This window comes from Capsicum annuum, chromosome 10 (genome assembly GCF_002878395.1).
Source record: "Capsicum annuum cultivar UCD-10X-F1 chromosome 10, UCD10Xv1.1, whole genome shotgun sequence".
In the NCBI taxonomy this organism is placed as follows: Eukaryota; Viridiplantae; Streptophyta; class Magnoliopsida; order Solanales; family Solanaceae; genus Capsicum; species Capsicum annuum.
Window position 1 is genome coordinate 49,398,304 of NC_061120.1, and position 22,478 is coordinate 49,420,781.

The following is a 22,478-nucleotide window of genomic DNA, read 5'->3' on the forward strand; positions in this document are numbered from 1 at the left end:
ATTTTCTTCTCCAAGGATGGAGGCTACAACCTTAGAACAGTGTCTAAAAATTGGGAAAGATGGAATATGATCCATGATTAGGGTTTGGGTCTTTCTTTTTGTAAATTTGGAATCAGCCACATGCATTTACATTTTTGTCTTTGGCTGCATTTTTTCGTAAGAACACGATCGTACATGCTTGGCCACAACCATGGATACCGCTACTATGATTAGCTCATCAACCGTGGTAGGTTGACCTTATTGACTAACTGTGATCACGATCCTCAAAACACAACTGTATTAACTATGGCCATGTCTGATCTAGGTCTTCAGTTTCACTTTTTTACTTTCTTTTGATCCTTTTTAGCCCCAATCCGCATGTTTCCATCTCAACAATAATGTGTCTGTAAAATGCGAATATTAGTGCATTCAATCACAATTATGTCTTATTTATTCTTTAAAAACATGGTAATGTGCATGAATGTTGACTGTAAATGAGTGGTAAATCACCACTCATCAACACCCCCAACTTAAAGCATTACTTGTCCTCAAGCAACACCATCCCTTATCATGAGACATTACACTTTTATGACCAATTTTTACACCTCAAAGATCATAATAACTTCAAGCTTAGTCACTACCACAAGTAGATCATTGCTCATGGGCTAAGATATTCTTGCTACACCCCTCCTCATAAAATGCAATATCTAAGGATGCACTAGATTTTCAAGAGTAACCAAGAAACAACAACCAATACTCTAAAAGTGACTCACTTTTGATCAAAACTAAACTATACTCCATTTACCTCATTGCTCATGAGATGACAAAATTACTTACTTCAACTTATTCACATGCCTCCTCAAAAGAAAGGAAATTCCACACACCAAGCTACCAAATATACAATAAGGAATTTAAGTGCAAAAACTCTCTCTCACACAAAAGAACTCTCTATGTCAACAAGTGTCATACCATAGGCTTGCCCCTATATTCAATTGCCACTACAAAGAAAGTAAATGGTCGAAGATATCAAAGGACTTTTTGAGCTTGTAATGTAGGCTCGGGTTCTGGTAGGATATCATTTGGGAGTAACATGGCTACACCTTTCCTTGAACATCAACATCACACTATTTAATCTGCCCTTTTTACTATGGTCCACTCTTCTTTGATCTATTCTCTTTTTATATGCCTACTTTTTGCTTCGTTTGTTCACCCATTTTCTTTTATTTCTTTTTTTTGCAATTTTCATGTAATTTACTCCATTGTTTGACCCTTTATTTTTCTATTCATTTATTTTCAATTCTTGGGAACTTAGGCATTTCACAAAATAACTTCGTGGCCCCAAACTTACTTCCATTAATCTTTACCACCCCTAACTTAGGCTTTTAGCCTCAACTTGCATTTTCAAGTAAAGAAAGGTATGGTTCAAAAGAAGGATAAAAATAATGGTTCACAGCCTGCAATGTGCTTTCTAAAGAAACGTCTAAAGGCTCAAAGTAGGTAACTAGGGATTACATTTATGTTTGGGTAAGCTTTTTAGGCTAAAGTGGGTTTCTAATGACATAAAGATGGCCTAAGATCATTTATTCAAACAAATACAATCAAAAATTAGCTTTAAGTGACTAACGAGACAAGTTCTAGATAACACAAATATACAAGAGATGAATACAAAAATCTCACCATAAATGGCAAGAAAAATTCACCAAGAGGGATCAATTTCCCCTCCTATTCAAGATAGAATTGGAGTATCTATCACTATTAACAAGACAAACATTTGTGGAATCACAAACAGAGAAAGATTTTTGTTACAAGGTTGCTCATGTCCATGCCCTTGATTTTTTGAAAAAAAAAATTGATGGAGGGGGTTGTTAGTTTTATATTTGCACCACGCTCAATTTGTTGACTTACAACTACAACGAAAACTTTAGCCTCACATTTCAGCTTAATATGGGCAAACCAATCATTTGGCTACTCAGACTTTGCCAATGGTGCATAATGGGGCCCCAAATTTACAATGTCACAGGTACTCAGACTTTCCTTGCATCTATGACTTAAAACCCAAACACGACGCTTTACCCTTAAGAATGTTGATACTCAATATATCATAGGGCAAGGCTCATCATGCATCATCATATTTAAAATAAAACTAAAGTAAAAAGAAAATATAAAAATAAAACTACATGATAATCCATGAAAACGTGGGCATCATCAGAGTACCCAAATATAGCATCCGAAAAAACACAAAACAAAACATCATCTAACATAAAAATATCGAAGAACATATCAAAACAATAAAAATCTGAGGGCACCCCCAACTAAAAGAAAAACAGTGTCCTCACTTCATGTGCAATAAAATAAAAGTAAAAGGGGTCTCCATGAGTCTACATCAAGAGCTTCCCTCTCTTGATGAACCAATCTATAGGGGCCTCATATCACTCTCTAACCTAGGTAAAAGTAGTCGATCATTGGGTTTGAGCACCATGAAGATGCACTTTACCCCTTTCCACAGCTTTTAAAGAATTTCTCTCTTTTTCTCTCTCTTCACCATCTTCTCATATGACTCCCTGAGGTCCCTGTGTGATATATCAAAGGCTGAATAAGCTCTCTCTAAGATGGAAACTAGGGCTCCTTGCTTTTTATGCTCTTCTCGGTATATCTCATAATCAAATTGAGCTACATATAAACGAAGAGCGGTAGAGGGCTCTCCCAGTCCCTGAGGAAATCTAGATAATAGATCACTAACCACCCATACCTGACCTAAGATGTCATCGAAAGGGTTGGCTAGTGAAGGTCTATAAGAGCCCATATCCTCTTGGGTCTACTTGCCTAAGTCCACCTTTCTTTTTTTTCTCTAATAGGGGCACCCTCACCCTAAAATATTACTAAAAAGATGTGGGGGGACTGGGTGCACCCTGGTATGTATAGCATACTTCTCTACCTCTGCTATATTGCAAAGCTAATTGATAAGGAAAGAAAAGAGAAAAAGTATACCTTTCTAGTTCTTAAATTGACGCCACTTTGAGAACAAAATGTTGCCCACATTCAGAGTAATGCTAGAGAGAATGCAAGCTACCATCCGAGCTCCCAAATTTGTGACAATGGTCATGTGAGTACACAATGATAATCTGCAGATAATAATCATCCAAAGCCTGGCCTCAGATGTGAAGTCATTCATCAAAATATCTCTCTTAGTGGTGGCCTAGAGAACTTATTTTCTCAAACATAATATGTTTTCCATCCAGGTCCCTAGCTCGTATGATTTTTCTTGGAAATTCCCCATGTCAACATTTAGCAGCCCATATATCTCACTAATCCACTCTGCTTCAAAGATCACTTGCTTACCCTAAATATTTATCACTGGTTTTGTAAAAGAAACTATGCTAAGGTTTACGTACAACTCACGTACCCAATGCTCATTGGTAAAGCAAGGTTCTGAGGCAAAATACATCCACCTGGTAGTAGTAAGTTGGGCAGGGAATGTTGGGAGCTTCTCCTCCACTTTATCAAAGCAAATACCCCCTTTTGGGAGTAATTTTGTCCTAGGCAGATCACTGTAGTAGAGGTTTTGGCATTCAGCGGCCATGAACCTAGTGTTTTCAATGTCTTATATCTTTGCAGCTTAGTACCTGTAAGCATTACGATCTAGACCATCATTTAGCATTATCACACAAAAATCATGCTAAATTAATTAGATAAAATAAGTGGTGGTGTTATAGTAAGTTCTGGGGTGAGAAACGAGTGTGCAAAAATTTTGGCTACTGCAGATGGCTACCCTCAGGTATGGCGATCATGGAGTAATGATTGTGATCGCGCATCTGCGACCGTGGTCATTGGGACTAAGATCGTGGTACCTGAGACCAAGGTTGACAGTTCTGTACCTCATTCAAAACACATGATTTTAACCCTAATTTTTTGTTCTAACTAGGCATATAAACATCATGATGAAAGATCCTAAGCCTAGAAAGCATGATTATAACCCCATACTTGAAGAAATTAACATTAAATTCATTGGGGCATTGAATCAAACACATGGTGCACACATTAATTTCAACAATTTTAGGCCTAAATCAGGGTACTCAAGACTTCCCCATTGGTGTGTACACCATCTATAGGAGCTAATCACGACAATACTAAAAAATAAGCATATATTTCATGTTAAAATACTATTTTAGGACTTTTCCTAAACTATAAGTTCTAAGCATACAATTACATTAAAAACAATGGAGTTTAGGATGACATACTAAGTAAATAATACAAGGGGATTGAAATGAACACTTGGGTACTCAACACACAGCCAAACTTTAGAGAGAATTTGAGTGGAACTGAGAAAGGTCGTGTGGAAAAAATAGCAGTCGAATGGTCATTAAACTGATTTGATCGTGATCGCGGTCCTAGTTCTCCGATCGTGAGCACGCGGCCTCCTCGATCGTAGAGGCACAGGCCATGGTTATGATAATCGAAACAAAAAATTAGGTACTCTGCACTCCTCTATTCAATCCAAACATGCCAATTTCACCATTCCCTTTGTTAAGTTAAATCAAAACTCCTCCTAGCACTACCTTTTTATGAATTATGCATGAACAAATGAAAAAATAAAATCTTCTCTATCATGCATAAAATAAAAGGATATGGGCAACTTTTCATGGCTTGATGGGGTGCCTCCCATCGAGTGCTTAGTTTAATGTTGTGGCTCGTGCCTCATCCACTTCCTTTTGTGATTCCACTTAGAAGATTTGAATCTCCATCCCAACTTTTGGTCACTATGCAATGAGTGGCAGAGGGACAAAAGATTTAGATCTTTCAAAATGAAACTTTGAAGAGGTGGGGAAGTGATGAGGGAGCCTTTATCTCACCATTTTGAGGACTTGAACCTTTTACTCAACTTCACATCACTGTTCTGGTTTGGCTCCTTAGGTAAAGGTATGCACATCAATAGGCCACTAGATATACATCATAAGTTGATGTTTTTGGCCATTGATGGTGGGGATTCCATGTGCTCCTTTGGATTGTCAAATACCAAAATGTAGGGATCCTACTCTTTCTCCTCACAATTCATAATTTGCCTAGGTAGATGTATTCTCATTATATCCTCCAAGCACAATGTTGAAAAGTGGTTTGAATGAGGTCTAACCCCTAACTCCGAAATTGTGTCCTCCATAGCACTTTTACCCCAAAATGAACTAAAGTCGTCATAAGAGAAGTGTTTTGGTTCTTCTTTTGGCTCTAGTACCATCTCCTTTATTTGGAAATCTTCCACATTATTTGGTTCGGTTGATTGGGAAATCACCGATGATTCTTCGCTACCAAGCTTATCATCATAGCTTTGTTTCTTTTCTTGATTAACCTCGTCTTGGGAAATAGGCAAGGTAGTGGTGTTTTCAAGTTTTAATTTTTTCCTATTTCCTCTATCTTGACAGTTTCTCTTTTGAATACCTTATTGGATTGATGTATGTCTTGCACATTCTCCCCCGTTGTAGTTACCCGGTCCAAAAAAGTTTGAAATATTGCTTTAAGATAATTGGACTTGGTATATTGCTCTTTTTTCTTCTCATCATAAGACCTTTCAAACTCGTAAGAAGAACTAGAATTTTGGTTAGCATAATAGGGGGAGGGGGAATTTGGGCAATCACTCTAATGTTCATCTCAACCACCACACAAAGGACAATCTAACTCCCACTAGGATCGAGAGGATGTTTCCATCTCTCTCCAAGAAGTGTTTGTGCAATCTCTTTCAAAGTGGGGTCCATCATAATATGGACATGGATCATCAAGATAGGACTTCAACCTACCAAAATCATATTTGTTGAAAGATACCATAGAGAAAATTAAAACAAAAATAAAACTCTACCTTACACAAGAAACAAAACAAAATCACAAACAAATATATACAAGTTTGAATTCAAGAAAGTGAGCCAGAATTCCAAACTAAATCAATATGTCAAATTGTTCCCCGACAACGATACTATTTTTTAACACACTCAACTTATACGTCAATTTAAGTGCAAGGCAGTCATCGTAAATATATTTACCCAACTTTGAAGTGGGGATTGAATCCACAAGGAATAATATGAGTGGCAACTAAATTAGTTTGGAACAATAGATACTAACTAAATTCAAACCAATAGTACAAAAAGATAAAAATAGGGGGTTTGAAAGATGTCACACTTAATATTTTTTTTTGGGATTTTCTAGTATTAATTCGGGGCTACTAATATTTATAGTCTAGGCAATTAGGCATGGATCTTGGGATTATGCTTTCCTAGGGGTGACATATGCATTAACGTGTGATAACTTAATGCAAATTCTAAGTGTTGATGATGTGATAGGCTAGGTTAGAAATCCTTAAGGATAGTTTGTCAACAAACCCCAAGGGTGCCACTCATTGACCCTTTTGAGTACCCAATGAGTACTTTAATAAAAACCACCTAATACTTCTATTAGACACCTCTATTTCTAGGATGGTACCTTGAGTATAGTCAACTTCAAATTCACCCTTATGTCTAAGATATTGAAAATTAGTCAACCATGCTCATAAATTATCTATTATTGCCTTATTCCCATATTCCTCTTTCAAGGATGATGTGGGTTCCTAAAGTTCACCCAAACCTCTCTTTCAAAGATGGTTTGAGCTTTTAAAATCTTAGGATTTTCATCCATCAAACTTATTTGGGTATTTCAGTCATAAATCCCAACCAATTTACTCAAGAAATACTAGAATCTAATATCACAAACTAGTAAATACACAAACAAACTACATCCCACATATATATACACCCTATTCTGGCATAATCGCAAGAAGAAAAACTAGCTACTTATAAGATAAATAAGTAAATATTTTACCTAAAATCTCCATTGAATTGATTTGAGAAATGCACGAAGCTTTCCCAAATTGGGCGATCAAAAGAAGACTCAAACCCTAATCTAATGAATCAATCCACAGCCCTACTTTACATCATTAGTTTAGGGTTTTTGCAATTTCTTGGAGCTTGAAGCTAAACTTGTACTAATCTTGAGCTAAGAAGACATTAGAGTGACTTTTAAGTATATATTTGGCTTTGTTTATTAAATATTCATTTGAGTCTGAAGTGTGGTTTGCACTCTCTTTATTTTTCCTATGAATAACTTTAATAGACATCTTGGTTTATTTGTTTTGATTATTATTATGATTTGCCAGATCTACATCTTGGGATTATGTTTGAATAGGAAATAATTATGCATGGGTTGTGATATATTTTTGTGGAATTTAGTTTGTTGGTGATGGGTTCTATTGTTACTTGATTAAATAGGAAGGGATTTGTGGGTGAAAGACCCAAAATCCTAAATGGGTTTGATGGATGAAAGTCCCAAGCTATTGAAAACCCTAGCCATCCTTGAAAGGGAGGTTTTAGGTGAACTTTAGGAACCCACATCATCCTTGAAAGAGGGATATGAGAATCAAAGCAATCATAGATAATTCATGAGTGTGTCTTGCTAATTTTTTACAATTTTAGACATAAGGGTGATTAAGAGGTTGACTATCTCTTGGGTTCTATCCTAGAAATAGAGGTGCCTAATTGAGGTATTGGGTGGCTTTAATTTCACAGTCGTTAGGTACTCAAAAGGGTTAACGAGTGACATCTTTATGGTTTTGTTAAAAACCAGCCTCAAGGAATTTAGACCTAGCCTACCACATCATCAATGATTAGAATTTGCATTGAATTATGATTTTCCCATGTACATCTTGTTCCTATGAAGGCATATTCCCAAGATCCATTTTAATTGATTACACTTAAATTGTTCTTAGTCTCGAATTAGTCTCCTAGAAGCCCAAGAGTTGCATATATTTTCAACACGATTGAAAACCCCCAAACCATCTTGTATCATAGGTTTGAACTTAGAGAGAAACTATTATTCCAAACTTACCTAGTTGCCACTCACATTGTTCCTCGTGGATTCGACCCTGACTCTTATTTGGGTAAATATATTGACAATGACCACCTTGCACTAAATTAGACATGTAAGTTGAGTGTTATAAAAAAGGGCACCATTGTCGGGTAACAATTTGGTGTATTGAGTTAGTTTGGAATTTTAGCTTACTTGGTTTGGATAAAACTTGTAAATTTTTATTTGTTATTTTCTTGTTTTTCTTGTCTTAGGTAGATTTTTATTTTTTTTTCTTACTTGTCACTATGGCATCTTGGAATGAATGTGAGATTCGTGGTTAGAAATCCTATCATGACAATCCATGTCCTTATTGTAATGGACCTTACCTTTGTCAAGATTATAGATATTCTCCCAGGAGAGAGATGTGTGTACCGTCTACATCCTATGGGGAGTATAGTTTTTCTCTAGGTGGTGGTCAAAATGGACATTAGAGCAATTGCTCAAACATCCCCTGCCTCTGTTATACTAACCCAGTTTCTAGTTCTTCTTATGATTCTGATAGGTCTTATGAGAAAGAAAGGGAAGAACAAAGTGCAAAAAATATTGATGTTGAAGTAATGCTTCAATGTATCTTGGAATGGGTGACATCAATAGAGGATGACATATGATATTGGCGTGATTATCCTAATACCCCCTCCCCTTGTTATGCTAACCCAAATTCTAGCTCTTCTTGTGGATTTAATTGGTCTTATGACGAAGAAAGGGGAGAACAAGCATAGAAAATAGTGGCATTGAAGTAATGCTTCAAAGTATCTTAGAGTTGACAACAACGGTGGAGGAGTAAACAACTCTTATACTCCAATCCATGAGGGCATGTAACGAGGAAAACAAGAAGATAAAAGACATGGGTATGGAGGTCAATCATTCTAATACTACAATCATGTCCACGCTTCTAAACAAGATTGACATTGAATAATGCTTGGTGATTTCACAACCAACCGCTCTCAATATGGTTGAAGATGTCGAAATAAAGAAAATAGTGCTAGAGTCGATAGAAGAAATCAAGAAAATTCCTTATGAAGACTCTATCCCATTTCGGGATAAAGTTGACCAATGGAATGCAACTCCAAAATTAAAGAAAAATCCCCATTCTATCAATTTTTCAATATTATGTTTGGTGGATTGATGAAAGTCAATCCCCCCAAGCATATGATGAATATTGGAGAGAAGGATAAACTTCCTGATATTTTGGAGTTTGACCTTCTAAATGGGCATGCTAAAGCCCCAATGTTGAAGCCAAGAAGCTTAAAGAACGATGTCTAAGTCATGGACTTTCAATGCTCTCACTGTTGCCCAATGAACCCATATAAAAGTTTGATACAAAATTAGGCAAACGGTTCAACTCTTTAAACTGGCTGATCGAGCATGCATCACTGTGCCATTACTTTTTCCCCAAGAGCCTCAGAGATTGAATGACCAAAAGAGGTGCATAAAGTTTAAATACTCTAAGTGGAGACACAAATGAGGATTTAAAAGAAGTGCCTAATGGAAGGCAACCCATCATTTTCATGTTTACATGATTTATTTTTGAATAAGTCACATAATTTTGATGTTTTGTAGGTACTTTGGACAGGATTGGAAGCCAAAATAGGGGAAAACCAAGGTTGAGAAGCGTGGAAGCCTAGCAGAAAACAAGGTAAAATAGTGGAGCAAAACACGTCAGGTACCGCGATCGCGGCCTGAGGATCGCGATCACAGTACCATAATTATGGCATATATGTCGCGATCATGACATTCTCTCCAACGTGCACCTTGGTTATCACTGAGGTTTCAGGAAGCCCTTTAACCTTCTTATGCTTTTGTGTTATGCGATGAGGTCACTACAAGCCTTATAGTTGGGGGTGCGGCCCAACCCTTGTATGTATTTATTGGTTTTCAATACTCGAACTTAGTTCACTCAAAGCATGAAAATTTTGTGAATTAATTTTTTATTTATTTGTAGTTGTCTATTTCTTTTAATAATAATATTAGACGAGCCTTTCCCCATGATAGATTGAGTGACATCATTCTTAAGGTAAAAGCATCATGCCTGGGTTTTAAGCCATGGATGCAAGGGAAGTCTGAGTACCTATAGCATTGGAATTTTAGGATCGCACACATACCAGTAGTGAAGTCTAAGTAACCATATGGTTGATTTTCCCATATTAAGCCGAAATGTGAGGCTAAGGATTTAGTTGTAGCCATAAGTTAGCAAATTGAGTATGGTGCAAATGCAAAACAAACAACCCTCTCTGTCCAAAACTTTTCAAAAAAAATATTAAGGGCATGGACTTAAGCGACCTTGTAAAAAAACTATTTCTTTTTTTACGACTCAATAAATTTTGACCTATTAATATTGAGAGATATTCTATTTTTGCCTTTAGCGGGAGGGGCATTTGAGCTCCCTTGGCGAATTTTGCATTCCATGTGTGGTGAGTTATTTTCATTCATATTTTGTATATTTTTTTATCTAGAACTTGCCCTGTTAGTCTTTCAAAGCTAATTTTGATTGTATGTGGTTGGAGAATGATCTTAGGCCATCTTTGTGACTTTGGAAGCCACTCTAGCCTAAAGCCTACCCGTGTATGATTGTAATCTCAAGTTACCCATTTTGAGCCTTTGGACCTTTCTTTGGCAAACACTTTATAGCCGTGACCCATTCTTTCTATCCCTCTTTTGTACCACACCCTCCTTGAACTTGAAATGCAACTTGAGTCTAAAAACACTAAGTTGGGGGTGGTGAAAGTTAATGGAAAGAATTTTGGGGCCATGAAGTGTTAGTAAAATGCTGAATGTGCCTAAGTGTTCAAAATAAATGAATAGAAAAAGAAAGAATCCAATAAAGGAAAGAATTGCATGAAAAATACAAGATAAAGAAATAGAAAAAAATAGGTGAACAATTGAAGCAAAAGTAGGCATATATAAAAAGGGAGAAAACAAATATGAGTGGGCCATAGTCATAAAGGTGGATTAAATAGTATGATGTAGATGTTAAAGGGAGGGTGTAGCCATGTTGTCCCAAATGATATCCTACCCTAAACCTAACCTACGTTACAAGCTTAGAAAGTCCTTCGAGATCTCTAGCCATGTACTTTCTTCGTGGTGGTGATTGAAAATAGGGGAAATCCTATGGTATGACACTTATTGCATAGAGATTTCTTTTGAGAGAAAAAAAAGTTTCTGCACTTAAAATTCCTTGTTGCATATTTGGTATTTGGGTGTGTAGAATTCTCTTTCTTTTGAGGTTGGCATGTGAACTAGTTGAGATGGGCAATTTTGTCACCTCCTGAGCAATGCGGGAAGTGGAGTATATCTTAGTTGTGGTTAAAAGGGAGTCAATTTTAGACTGATAATTTTTGTTGCCTAGTTGCTTTTTAAAGTCTTATGCATCCTTGGTTATTGCATCATATGATAAGGAGTGCAGTGGAAAATAGCTTATCCCATGCGCAATAAGATATTTGAGGTAGCAACTAAGATTGAAGTCATTGTGATCATCAAGGCATGAAGTTTGGGCTTAGATGATTGTGTCTCATGGTAAGAGGTAGTGTTGCTTGAAGACAAGAAAAAGCTTTAAGTTGGGGTGTTGATGAGTGGTGATTTTACCACTCATTCGCACTCATCATTTGTGCACCATACCTTGTTTAGAATGAATAAGTGAGACATAATTGTGATTAAATGCACTAATATCCATATTTTACAGGCACAAAAGTGATGAGATGAAAAGATGTGGATTGCAGCTACAAAAAAAATAAAAAGAAGTGCAGTTGAAGACCTGGAGTAGAACATGGCCTCAGTTATCGTGATTGTGGACATCTGCCCGCGATCGCACAGGGTCAAGAAGGTCAGAGTGACGCGATCGTATAAAATTACCTACAGTTGTTGTACCGCGGTCATGTTAAAGACACCGCAATCGCAGCCTAGTGGGATTTCATCGCAAGAGCAAAACTATAAATGTACCAAGATATCCCAAATTTTCCAAACAAAAGAAGACTCAAACCCTAATCCAATGAATCAATCCACAACCCTTCTTCCCATCTTTAGCTTAGGGTTCTTGTAATTTCTTGGAGCTTGGAGCTAAACTTGTACTAATCTTGAGCTAAGAAGACATTAGAGTGACTTTTAAGTGTAGATTTGGCTTTGTCTATTGAAGATTCATTTGATTTTAAAGTGTGATTTACCATCTCTTTATTTTTCCTATGAATAACTTTAATAGACATATTGGTTTATTTGTTTTGATTATTATTATGATTTGCTAGATCTACCTCTTGGGATTATGTTTGAATTGGAAATAATTATGCATGGGTTGTGATATATTTGTATGGAATTTAGTTTGTTGGTGATGGGTTCTATTGTTGCTTGAGTAAATAGGTAGGGATTTATGGGTGAAAGCCCTAAATTCCTAAATGGGTTTGATGGATGAAAGTCCCAAGCTCTTGAAAACCCTAGCCATCCTTGATAGAGGGGTTTTAGGTGAACTTTAGGAACCTACACCATTCTTGAAAGATGGATATGGGAACCAAAGCAATAGTACATAATTCATGGGTGTGTCTAGCCAATTTTTTACTATCTTAGACATAAGGGTAATTAGGAGGTTGACTATCCCTCGGGTTATATCCTAGTGCCTAATTGAGGTATTGGGTGGCTTTAATTGCATACTTGTTAGGTACTCAAAAGGGTCAACGAGTGACTTCTTTGTGGTTTTGTTGAAAAACTAGCCTCAAAGACTTTAGATATAGCCTACCACATCATCAATGATTAGAATCTTCATTGAATTATCATGTTCCCATGCACATCTTGTCCCTCCATCCTATTTTTTGTTTCGCCATTTGACCGGGCATGGAATTTTAAAAATAAGGAAAGACTTGGTAATGTTTACCAAATTATCCTTTATTAAAAAATGTGCTACTATCTTTTTTTAATTAAGTGGGATCCATAAGGGTAAAAGTGTAATTGTGTCTTTAATAGTTACCAAATAAGGAAAGATAACATTTTTTTGGGACGGATAAAAAAGGAAATGATGACACATAAAATGGAACGGAGGGAGTAATTGATTACACTCTAATTGTTCTTAGTCTAGAATTAGTCCCCTATAATCCCAAGAGTTGCATTCATTTTCAACACAATTGAAAACCCCTAAACCATCTTGTATCATAGGTTTGAACTTAGTGAGCAACTATCATTCCGAACTTACCCAATAGTCACTCACATTATTTCTTGTGGATTCAACCCCGACTCTTAGTTGGGTAAATATATTGATAACGACCACCTTACACTAAATTGGACATGTAAGTTAAGATTTATCAATAATAGACATGGGAAATTTAAAAATTATTTATTACACTTCCTACTACTGCATATAATTTGCCAAATCATATGATATGTTAACTATTTTTTTGTTTCTTTCAGAATTTGGATAGTGCTGTAACACAATAACTATTCAATGTTGAACATATAATGTGTTCTAGGCATGTCCTTGCAAACTGGAGAAAAAATTCTATATATAGAGGTATTAAGAAGAACAAATATTTTTTTAGGTGTGCAAGGTCTACCATTGTGGTTGAGTAACGAACAACATCAGTTGTATAAAGATATTGGGTAGGGAGAAGATTTCGAATAAGCTAATGTATTATAATCTTGACAAATGGAGCTAGGTTTACTTTTATCTTTACCACAAAGTGTGATATTATAGAAAATAATATGATAAAATATTTTAATTCATGTATTTTAAGTGCAAAGCACAAGACAATTATTATAGTATTAGATGAAATAAGGTTGAAAATGATGAAAAGAGTAGGACAGATGAGGAATGTTTATGAAACTTGAATTTGTGACATTTCTCTAATGGCCATGAAATTTCTAACTAATAGTACAATCAGGTTTTTGAAGTACAACATTGAATGAATTTCTGATACAGGGTATGAGGTGTTTGATAGAGGATACAAGCATATTATGGATCCTCTCAGGAAATATTGATGTTGTAAAGCATGGATGTTGGATAATATACCTTTTTATTATGCAATTGTTGCTCTATAGCATAAGAAATTGGAACCAGTTAACTATATATTTTACTGGTATAAGAGAGAAACCTACATGAACACATAGAGCTACTTCATTCAGTCAGTTTTAAATATGATGGTCTGTCGAGAATCTCAAAATATCTTTGTTACACTAGTTCTTATTAGGAAGATGCTAGGTAGGCCTAGAAAGAATACAAAGACAGAGCAAAATAAAACTAACAAGAAAGTTGGAAAATGGTCAAAGGGGGGGATTAAGATTTCATGTAGCACTTGTCATAACAAAGTTCACGATAAAAGAAAATTTTCTAGAGGTTCACTTGTTGCTAATGCAAATCTTGGTCCAAGTTCATCCTTTGCAGTAGGCCCAAGTACAGGCCCAAGTGCAGGCCTAAGTGCAGGCCCAAGTTCTACTACAACACCTATTATTGAAAGAGGAAGAGGTGGAACAAGGATGCCAAAGGTTTTCTCCAATTAGAACAGAAAGGGGTAGACCAAAGGGATCTACATAAAAGGTATAATATTAATTATGTATATTCTAAACTAGTTATACCTTTTACTTAATATTTTTCTTTTTTTCTTTCTTAAGATGCTGGTACGAGCAGATCAAGAATGATTGAAATGGGAATATAAACACACAAAGTGAATGTACAATCCTTAATGTAAGTTTCAATTAGGTTATTTTATTTACTATCTAAATATTTTATTTACGACAAATATTAATACTTCTTTCATCTGAGTAGTCTAAAATATCTAGTGAGAGGCTCAGAAATATCAAGTCTTCAGTAGTTGTGACTGCAAATCTTAGATATACATCAAAAATAAGCGTGAAATGGAGAGAAAAAGAAGCTATGACCTCCAAACAACAATGTGATATGAGATTAAGAAAACAAATGGAGATAAGGTCCAAGGTTGCACACTTGAGTCAAGAAAGCCCTAATGCTCAATCTCACAAAATCTAAGCTATTAGTGGGTTATGTTAGTATGGTGTAAAATACAATTTTTTGGTAGTTCTCTGTGATGTTAGCAACTGTGATTATATTTTAAGACAATTTATTGATAGTTATAACTTGTGGTTTTGACAACTTTGATTGCATTTTATGATAACATTTTCCTAAATGAAGTCATAACTGCAATAGTTTTGTTAGTTGTGACTTCTTGTCTTTTATATGTAAATACATTTGAAAGATAGATGTAAATACACTCACTTTGGTTAATGATTATGTAGTTGTGACTATCCCTTTTACTTAATGTTTGGTGGTGTAAATGATTCAAACTGAGATGAGTCGTGATTATGAGTTTCAAGCCGCTTGGAACCCACTAGTTATGACATAAACTCATGATCCAGGAGTGAAACCCATGATGACTTAAATCAAAATGTCAAAGTGAGACTAGTTAAACCATGTAAGTCATGACTTAAATCAAAATTCTAGTATATAAACTCATTGTACGTATTATTCTTTAGGATTCAAGCAAAAATTATGGATCTAGTTATCTTTATTCAGATTCTTATTGAAGATTGAAGAACAATTATTGTAACCTTTGTAAGTAATTCTTTGTATCCATTTAGGAAGAACACAATTATTTCCTCTTCTACTTCTCTTGAGATGTGTGGCTAAATTTCCATAACTAGGGTTTTGGGAACCTTGATATGAACAACTGATTAGGGTTCTAAGAATGTTTAATTTCCATATGTAATTGATATTGTATAAGACCTTCTTCACTTTAATGGCCCTTCTTGGTATCAAACTTGAAGGGTGAGCACTAGAATATTACTTGTCTGAGAATAAAAGTATATGTTGGGAAAAAAAGGAGTTTACATAAAGTCTAAAGGCCTTAATCTTTGGGTTATGAGTTGATGCCTTAAAAAAGCATTGACTCACATGAGATATTAATTGAATAACTTTATATATTATTTGAGTTCGAAAGAATTAAAGGATAAACTATCCATTTTGGTTGAGAAACAAATGGGTAAACTTTAGAATTCAATAACTCTTGTAGTTGAAGTTGTAAATTAGGAATTTAAGCGAATTCACAACCCCACCTATTTGAACATCTTTCCTATGGGATTTGACCCTAACCTAGTTGGGTTCTATATTTTACAGCGACCTCTTATACTTTCTAATGAGAGTTGTAATTTGGGCGTATCATGAGTACCGTGTGACGTTTGGGGTATAGACCTGGGGTGTTACAAACTTGTTATCAGAGTATAAGGTTTAAAACAATCCTAGGAAGTCTAAAATTTGCATCTAGTAGAGTCTTATGCATGGGTGTGTAGCATGCCACACTTATGGACAAGAGGCTATGAGGCATTTTTAGAAAATTTTCCCTTCTTTCAGTATTCATGTTGTGTGGGTGAGCATGAGATCAAGTTAAACTCTCAGTCTAATCCAGTTTCCCCTTTTGTTTACAGAGTATGTCTCCCAAAAGAACTAACGAAGTATGCCTCCCAAAAGAACTAACAAAAGAAGAACTAGAAATCAACCAGCACCTCCGCCCATACAGGAAGATCCCCTGGATGAGCATGTCTTCCATGCAGAATTCAGAGCAGCTTTCACCACTTTGGCTCATTCTGTAGAAGCCCAGAATGAATGCCTAGCTCCCATTTAGGTCAACCGAATGGCCATTACTACTGCAGCTAGAATTCAAAACTTTACTTGAATGAATCCTCCATTATTTACAGCGTCTAAGTCTGAGAAGGACCTGCAGGAATTCCTTGACATGGTGCAGAAAGGCACAGCTATCATAGGGGTGACTTCCAGTGAGAGCTCTGAGTTAGCTACATACCAATTGTAGGATGTGGCTTATACATATTTTAAGCTGTGGAAGGCATATAGGAGTGCAGATGCAGGGCCCGTAGAATGGAATAACTTTGCTACTGCTTTCCTTGATAGCTTCTTCCCACTAGAGTTGAGGGAAGCTAAGGTTTTGGAGTTTATAATGAAATAGGGCAACATAACAGTGAAAGAGTATTCCCTCAAGTTTGCTCAGTTAGCTAGATATGCCTCTCATGTGGTAGCCGATAACAGATCTAAGATGAGTAAGTTTATGTTAGGTGTGTCTAACAGTATGGTCAAAGAGTGTAGGACTGCAATGTTGATTAAGGATATGGACATATCCAGGCTCATGGTCCATGCTCAGAAGATAGACGAGGCTAAGAATAAGGAGAGAGAGAGAGAATAAGAGAGCTAGAACAGGTAGCTTCAACTTTACGCAGCCTAAGTCAAAGATGGAAATTATTTTCAGTTCTGCCCAAAATCTTTAGTTCCAACTCCGTCCTCAGCTAGTACCCCAGTGCTGAAATTCAAAGACAGTAATAAAGATAGGGAACCAGGCCCTAAACCCTAAGGTAGTGTTAGCCGCGCCCGAACAAATCCTCTTTACTAGAAGTATGGCAAGAACCACCAGGGTACCTACAGAGCTGGCAGTGATGTATGTTTTAGATATGGAAAGCCAGGCCGTAGGGTCAGAGAGTGTCCTTAGGTGGGTTCGTAGAGTCAGCATAATTGCCCCCAGTTCATTCCGATCGCCCAAATTAGAAGGGTGCCACTTCCTGTGCCACTAGTAGGCAATGCCCAAACAGAGTCTATGCACTTCAGTCCCGACAGGATCGGGAAAGTTCTCCTGATATGGTCACTAGTATGTTACAAGTTTGGCACTTACATGTTTATTCTTTGCTATATCTAGGAGTTTTTCTGTCCTTTGTAACTCCTTATATAGCTGCTGCTTTTGGAGTCAGTCCCAAAATTCTAGCAGAGCCCTTCTCAGTCTCTACCTCAATGGGTAAATCTATCATATCCCGATGGGTATACAGGAATTGTACAGTTATGGTATCTTGAAAAGTTACATCAGCAGACTTAGTAGAGCTATTGATGATAGATTTTGTTGTCATTCTTGGCATGGATTGGCTCCACTCATGCTATGTTTTAGTTGACTGAAGAAACAGAATTGTCGATTTTCAGTTTTTGAATGAACCTATCCTTAAATGGAAGGGTAGTACTTCAGCACTTAGGGGTCAACTTGTTTCTTACCTAAGGGAGAGAAAAATAATATCTAAAAGGTGTGTCTACCATCTTGTTCAAGTGAAGGATTCTAGTTCTGAGACTCCTAGTCTTGAGTCAGTTCTAGTAGCATATGAATTTCTAGATGTGTTTCCCGAAGGTCTTGCTAGAGTCCCTCCCGAGCAGAAAATTAACTTTAGAATAGACCTTCTTCTCGATACTCAACTTACCTTTATTCCGCCATACAAAATAGCACCAGCTGAACTCAGAGAGATAAAAGAACAGTTAAAGGATCTCCTAGATAAGGAATTCATTAGACCCAGCGTATCCACTTGGGGTGAACCAATCTTATTCGTGCATAAAAGATGGTTCTCTTAGAATGTGTATCGACTATCGTCAGTTGAACAAAGTCACGGTCAAGAACAAGTATCCACTTTTTAGAATCGATAACTTGTTTGACCAACTTTAGGGTGCCAGTTACTTTTCTAATATAGACCTCAGATTAGGCTATCATCAACTCGGAGTCAGAGAATGTGACATTTCAAAAACAACCTTCAGAACTCGGTATGGTCACTTCGAATTTCTAGTTATGTTTTAGTATGATGTAGTATTCATGGCTAACAAGATCATGTTCCAATCAAAACATATTATTAGGCATCACAAACACCATCGAGCACTGCATGAAAAATAACGCCAGATAACATATGCAAGAAATTACACTTATCATAAGATTTATGGAATTACCTACCCAAGTTTACCACAAAACCTTCTCAGAAGGGTTACTCTCTTAGAAGGGTTTGCCAATAAGTTGCTTATCCAACTGCTGGGTAGATTCCTACAAGGAGCTTACCCACCTGCTTGTAAGTTGGCAACTAGCTGCTCAGTCACCTACTTGCACATGCTATCACATGCCAATAATATGTTTGTCTTTTATTTTATTAGGCTTTTTTACATGTTTGTGGGGCTCATTTGAATAAAGTATGATGTAAATATCTTATAAAAGTATGATATCAAATTGGTCTTTACTATTTTTAGAAGATAGGATAGGGCTTTACTATTTCTAGAATAGTGGGCCTCATATGATAATGTATTTTATGTCCATTTGTCTGTATTAGGACTTCCTTCCCCAATAAAAGAAAGCATAAGTCTTTAGTTAGAGATCATCAGCTTCTTCACCTAAATGAGATTGTCTACGAAGATCAGCTTCTCCACCTAAAACCTCTCCTGTAAAGTTTCATATTATCAATAAAATTATTGTTGGATAAGCTATCTCTTTCTCTTTTCTTCCAAAAGGATGGTACTTTCATCCTTAAGGTCGGAGTTAAAAAAGTGGGGTAGGGAAACACTTAAGCAAGCATACTTAATGTGATTAAAATATAGACTTCTAAGTCTTTTTCATGATTTATGAAATGAAATTGGCTAGGTCTACACACCATATATTTCTAAGTACTTTTTGTGTTTATGAAATGAAATTGGCCTAATCCACACAATAGCTTTCTATTTTTTTTTCATTTTATTTTATAAATACATAATTCCAAAGTTCGGTACACATTATTCCGTGAACTGTTGAGGGTGCTAAATTCCATGAGAGAGCCATAAAAACCCTTTGTATGTCATATACGAAATATTTATATTACAAAGAATACTAAGGACTTATTTTGTTTTAAGACTGGTAAAGTCAAGCCCTTCCGTTGAGGGTTGAGAAGTCTTTGTTCCATAGAAAATCATCCTTTAGGGTTAGTGGATGTATAGCCCCAGTCCTAAGAAAGCTATTGTGGTTTCGATAAAATCTTTGATTTTGTATGTCATGCCGCCTATATGGTCGTGAAATTACCTTTCATGTTGAAAGTTAGAACAATGTTGTTTGTGGTGTTGATAAAGCTTTGATTTTGTATAGTACGCTGCCTATATTGATGTGAAACCGCATTTTATGTTAGAAATTTAGAGATCTATTGTTATTGCCTAGATAGTATTGCATGTGGTGTCACTCTGTGTCTCGCTTTCCCTATCTATTTTGGGCACGAAGTGACTTCACAGACAATATTAGCTAGGCAAAAATAATAGAGCTCTAACTTTCCAATATGAAAAATGGTTTCACGACCAAATAGGCGGAACACCGCTTTTATCGACACTAACAACAACTGAGTTCTAATTTTCCAATATGATAGGTGGTTTCATGACTATATAGGTGGCACATTATACAAAATTAAAGCTTTTATCAATACCACAATAGCTTTCTTATGATTGGGATATGCATTTACTAACCCTAAAGGACAGTTTACCACATTACAAGGACTTCAAAATGCCCCAAGGGGATGGCTCAACTTTTCCACTCTTTAAACGCAATAAATCCTAAGTATTCTTAGTAATACAACTATTTTGTATATGGAATACACAAGTTTTTTGCATCTCTTCCATGGATTTTTTCACCCTCAACAGTCTGCGGAACAATGTGTACCCAACTTTGAAATTATGTGTTTATAAAATTAAATAAATAAAATTAGAAAGCTATTGAGTGGACCAAGCCAATTTCATTTCATAAACATGGAAGGACTTAGAAATGTATGTTATGTGTACCAAGACAATTTCATTTCATAAATTATAGAAAAGACTTAAAAGTCCATGTTGTAATCACAACAAGTATACTTGCCTAAGTGTTTACTTACCCCCCACTGATCCAACCTAGAGAATCGAAGTACCCATCCCATTGGAAGAGAAGAGCAAGAGATAGAACTTAACCAACAAACATTTTTATTGATAATATGAAACTTTAAAAGAGAGTTCCTTTACTATTGGTTTTTAGAACAGCCGGATTGAATCCAAGGCTTGTACATCATCATTTACCACTCTAGAGTCTTCATCATGCTCAATCTCCCATTCTTTTTCATTAGAAATATCAATGTAGAATTGAAGGAGTAGAAACCTCTTCACCTGAATCTTTGGTTCTCTTCCTCCTAGAATTTGTTTTCCCCTAACCTCCTTTTTCACTATGGTCATTCTAAAAACTTACCACACCACCATGGATTTTCCCATTTCTAGTGATAATAGCCATGAAATTACCATCATTTTTAGGATTTTCTACTGTGTCACCAGGAAGACCTTCTTTTTTCCTTGCATTTAAGTGATTTTGGATTTGAATCAATTGAGTATCGAGTTGCTTAATCAAAGCCAAAAGTGAAGTTACCATTTGGTTGAGTGTTGAAAAATCACCTTTCATCTCTCATATTATCTTATCGGTACCCTCAAAATTTGTCAATATTGGGGCAGACACGTCTTCACTTTTGAACTTCTCCAAGTCAATGGAGTACACCTCTTTGAACTTGGTACAATCATATGGAGGCACATATTTGTCCTATCGTGAGCTTAATCTCTCAAATCATGATCTCTATCATGTTCATGATCCCTTCAATCATGATATTTATCATGGTCTCTTTAATCCCGATCTTTATAATCTCTATCCCTATCATGATCATTCCAATCTTGATTCCTACCTTGCCTTTGATAGGTAGGGTGGGAACCTCCCACTTGGTTTGATAAGAACCTTATCTCCTCATCAAAAGCATCTTCTTTTGAATCTTTAAAAGATCTAGTACCTTTTGAAACCATGGTATATACCATTTTTGGAGTAGGACTCAACATATGCTTGGTTAAAAGGTCTATTTAAGTTATCAATTTGGCCATATTTTCATCCCTCTCATCAACTTTTTTACACTTACACAGGGAATGGAGGGATCCCCCACAACCACCTCGATGTCTCTAGTGTGCCAAGCCTTACTCTTTTTGGTCACCTTATTCTACAATGCTGATGCCACCTTAAATATTTAATTGATCAAGTGACTGGAAAATATTTGTAGGAGCATTTTGTTGGGTATATAATTATTTGGGCATTGAATCAACTTCTTTTTAAGCCTTTCCCAAGCCTCATGTAGAGACTCACCACTCACTTGACGAAAGTTGGTTATTTCATCTCTCAGTTGCAACATTTAGGATGGTGGGAAGAATCTATATATGAATGCATCAATGACCTCTACCCATGAATATGGATCTCAAAGGCAACTCTTTTATCCACAAAACCGCATCTCCTGCTAGATAGAATAGAAATAGTCTCAACCGAATAGGCACTTGAGGTATATGAGCTATATCAAATGGATTGCAAACATCAATAAAATTTTTAAGGTGGATATTTTTGTCCTTGTGGGCTTGTCCACCAAAGAGTCCCTTCATTTGAAGTAGGTAAAGCATCACACTTGTCATATGAAAGAATACTCCACCTTTTGTGGGTGGCATTCGTATACCACTAGTTTTCACAGTACCACAGAGGTTATCGTAATCACCTAAATGACCTTAATTTCTAGCAAAGGCAGCAATATTGCTACCATAAAGGCTCATTACTCCGTTCACGCTTTTGTTATCACTTGAGGAATACAAAAATGACAAATAAAGTATGTCCAAACCACGATTAACCCAAGTAACTTATAACACGAACTAAAATAAATTATATGTTTCATTCCCTGGCAACGATGCTAATATGATAACGCTCAGTGTACACTCTAATTTGGTGTACCAGATGTTGTCAAGTATTTTT

General features: G+C 36.2%; 1 non-coding gene across 1 annotated transcript; it reads left to right on the top strand.

Moving 5' to 3' along the window:
• The first annotated feature begins 21,763 nt into the window (after positions 1-21,763).
• Positions 21,764-21,870, top strand: LOC124888336. Its single transcript, XR_007046461.1, has one exon. It is a non-coding gene; the product is annotated as a small nucleolar RNA R71 (small nucleolar RNA).
• Positions 21,871-22,478: the final 608 nt, after the last annotated feature.